This window comes from Kogia breviceps, chromosome 6 (genome assembly GCF_026419965.1).
Source record: "Kogia breviceps isolate mKogBre1 chromosome 6, mKogBre1 haplotype 1, whole genome shotgun sequence".
NCBI lineage: Eukaryota > Metazoa > Chordata > Mammalia > Artiodactyla > Physeteridae > Kogia > Kogia breviceps.
In genome coordinates this window covers 38,011,069-38,014,306 of record NC_081315.1, presented here as the reverse complement: position 1 = coordinate 38,014,306, position 3,238 = coordinate 38,011,069, and the positions used below count along the sequence as shown (strand labels likewise).

Below are 3,238 nucleotides of genomic sequence, written 5' to 3'. Positions count from 1 at the left end.
GTATGCGAGCCTTCTGAACAGGTGGAGAAGGAACCTGGTTTAGAGGGCATCTGAGGGACAAAGCAAATCAGGACCTGCCTGAGTCACCTAAACCCACCCAGCAGCAAGCACAGGTGGTTCCAAAGACCTGAAGAAGGAAGAGAGGGCGTCTCCAAGCCCCGTCTAATGCTAGGGCAGAGCCCTGTTCTAATCCTGGGCACCTGCTCCCACCACGGCTCACCTTCCCGCCCTAAGCCCCTGAAAGCCGCAATTCTTTTAACTGTAGGGGGAGAAAGGCAATTAGCACCATTTTCCAAGTTCCTAATTTTAAGTCATAGCATCAGAAATGGACAGACATGTATCCACTGTCTCACAGGAAGCACTTTTGATGTTCCAAAGCATCCACTCGATGGCGGCCGGAAGCGGGTAGCGACGGAGCTGCTTCTTTCAGGGTACCGCCCAATTACAAGTGGGAAGGTGGAAGGGAGATACTCAAAGGCAAAGGCAGGGATTCTGAGGGACAGAAGTGCACCCGGGAGGGAGGCTGCACAGGGTCTGGTAAGGAACGAAGGCGGGATGCTGCCCCTTACCTGCTAAGGGCGGGCTCCGGCCAAGTCACTCTCTGGGCCTCGTTTTCCTCACCTTCTTCAGCTGCAGGACGCGGTCTGGTTTCTGGGCCACGCCTCCCGAGTCTCCCGCTTCTTCCTCTCCTCCAGCAGCTGACCGCTGACCTGGCGGACCTCCTCCTCGAACAGCTGCCTGACCTTCTCCAGCCCGGGACGCTGCTGGTGATGCAGCTGCTCCTGTCCTTCCAGGCACACTCTCTCCGCTGCGGCCCAACAAAGAACACGGAACTATCTCCCGGGTCCTAATGTTCAAGTCCAGGATTTGGTCCAGTCTCGCCCAGCTCTGCAGCTTTGCCAGCAGCCTCACCTTCTCTAGCTCCAGATTCAGCAGATTTTCCTGCATCTCCTGACGTCCCAGCCTTCGCTGCAGCCCCTCCGGTTCTTCTCCGAGCAGCCTGTTTGTTGGTCTCTCACTTCTCCGGCGGGGAGGTTTCTCTTCCCTCAGTTCGTTCAGCTTCCGCCATCTTGGGCAGCGGCACCGCTCAGACTTCCTGTTCTTCAGTATCGCAGCAGGAATAATTGATGCTCCAAATCCTTAATCTTATGCTCCTGGTCTGCTCTCACTTCTTGGCCGGCCTGGAATTCCTAAATTTTCTGAATAGCTTCCTGCCTTTTCTTTTTGCCTGTGTGTGCTGCAAGTCCAGCTGCACGCACCTTCAGCTTCTGCTTCTCAGACTCCAGGAACTTCAACTGCACCTCCTAGCTCCAAACTTGACTGCCATTCCGAGATCTTCCCCTTTAAGGCACTGATGGTCTCACTGGCTTGTGCCAGGCCCTCCTTCTCCCGCGGGTTCTCGCTGACTGCGTCCAGGCTCTGCTTACGCAGTCTGTTGCGCTCCAGCTGCTCTTTCATCTTCTTGTCCACCTCGGCCTCCTGCTCCTGAAGCTGCTGAATGCGTGTCAAGAGCTCCTTGTTGTGGTCAGGCTCGAGATGCCGACCCCTGGCACTGGTGCTGGACGCTCGCTCCAGTTCCACTCAAGCCCTCTTGTGACTCGGCTCCATCTGCATCTTTTCCCGCTCCATCTGGATCAGGCAAGTCTGAACAAATCTGCTTTGTGTGTTTGTCCAACTGCATCTCTGCTGGTACTGCCTCTGCAGAGAACCTTGGGTAGAGGTGGAAACATCCAGTCCAAATCCTCCCTCCACTCCCTGAGAAATGAAAATTTTCAAGACCTTAGGGTGGATAGGAAGGTGGTGTTTTCCCCCAGGTGTTCCATGTCCTAGCTCCTCCCTCCCTCCCTCCCTCCTTTCCTTCCTTCCTTCCTGTCTTTTCCTCCTTTCCTTCTCTCTTCTTTTTATCCTGTACTAAAGGTAACATCATCATGCTGATTTTCCATTTTTGGTTCTTACTTTCATCAGTCCCAGGAAAAGGGCTTCTAGGGTGCTGCTTATTTTATGTTTCTTAAGCTGGGTGCTGGTTACATTTGTGAAAATTCATGAAAGTAGAGAATTATCATTTGTCACTTTTCTCTATATAAAATTCTGATCAAATATTTTATGTGGGCTATATTTTGTCTCTATTGAATATCCAAGCTTGAACTGTTTTTTTTTTTTTTTTGACCTGTTTTTGATATTAACTCTAAAATTCCCTCACAACTTATTTATAACATCTGTTATTTCTGAAGGCCTGGCTCATGTTTCCTCATTCAGTTCAATAACTAAATTCTCAAACGTTATCCTTTTTATACTCCCACTATTGATTTTAGCGTTGGTATTGCCTTTGTTGCGATTTAAGTCCTTAATTTACAGGTGCTTACTTTTTTTTTTTTTTTTTTTTTTTTTTTTTTGCGGTATGCAGGCCTCTCACTGTTGTGGCCTCTTCCGTTGTGGAGCACAGGCTCCGGACGCGCAGGCTCAGCGGCCATGGCTCACGGGCCCAGCCGCTCCGCAGGATGTGGGATCCTCCTGGACTGGGGCACGAACCCGTGTCCCCTGCGTCGGCAGGCGGACTCTCAACCACTGCGCCACCACGGAAGCCTGGTGCTTACTTTTTAACACTTGAAAATCATTTTAAAAATTAAATTGCAACTTTAAAATGAAGTTCTCAAAAACTGCAGCTTGTTCAATTTGACTGTATATGAGAATGTGAAATCTAAAGAAAGGTGCCTTAAAAAAATCTAGACATAAGAAAAAATATTATCAAAAAGGGACATTATTATATAAATACAATAACAGAACTTCTGCTATGTAGGTAATGCAGACAGTTCTAGTTATCTAGTCAATGAGCACACAGCAAGTACTTAAAAAGTTTTCATTTCCATTTTTTTGTTCATCTTCTCCCTCCTTCCCTTTCTCTTTCCTTTCCCTGCTTTTTCTTTTCCGTTCCTTTCTTTTCTTTTCTTTTCCATTCCTTCCTCCCTTCCTCCCTTCCTCCCTCCCTTCCTTCCTTCCTTCCTCTCTCCCTCCTTTCCTCCCTCCCTCCCTTCCTTTCTTTCTTTCTTGGAACTGGAACTAGATTCAGGTTAGATATTTCTGGCAAGAATGCTTCATAGGTGGATTGTGTACTTCCATCAGGAGATACAAATTAGCTAGTTGTCTTTGTTTTTATGATGCCAGTGGCCACTGATTACCATTGCCTAAATTCAGGATTTCATTAGGAGTTTGAAAAATGGTATTTTTCTATGTTTTTTTC

The 3,238-nt window shown here is 48.2% G+C and overlaps 1 pseudogene; it reads right to left on the bottom strand.

The window, feature by feature from the left end:
* Positions 1 to 626: 626 nt before the first annotated feature.
* On the bottom strand, positions 627 to 1,823 carry LOC131758350 (mitotic spindle assembly checkpoint protein MAD1 pseudogene; annotated as a pseudogene).
* Between the last annotated feature and the right edge of the window lie 1,415 nt (positions 1,824 to 3,238).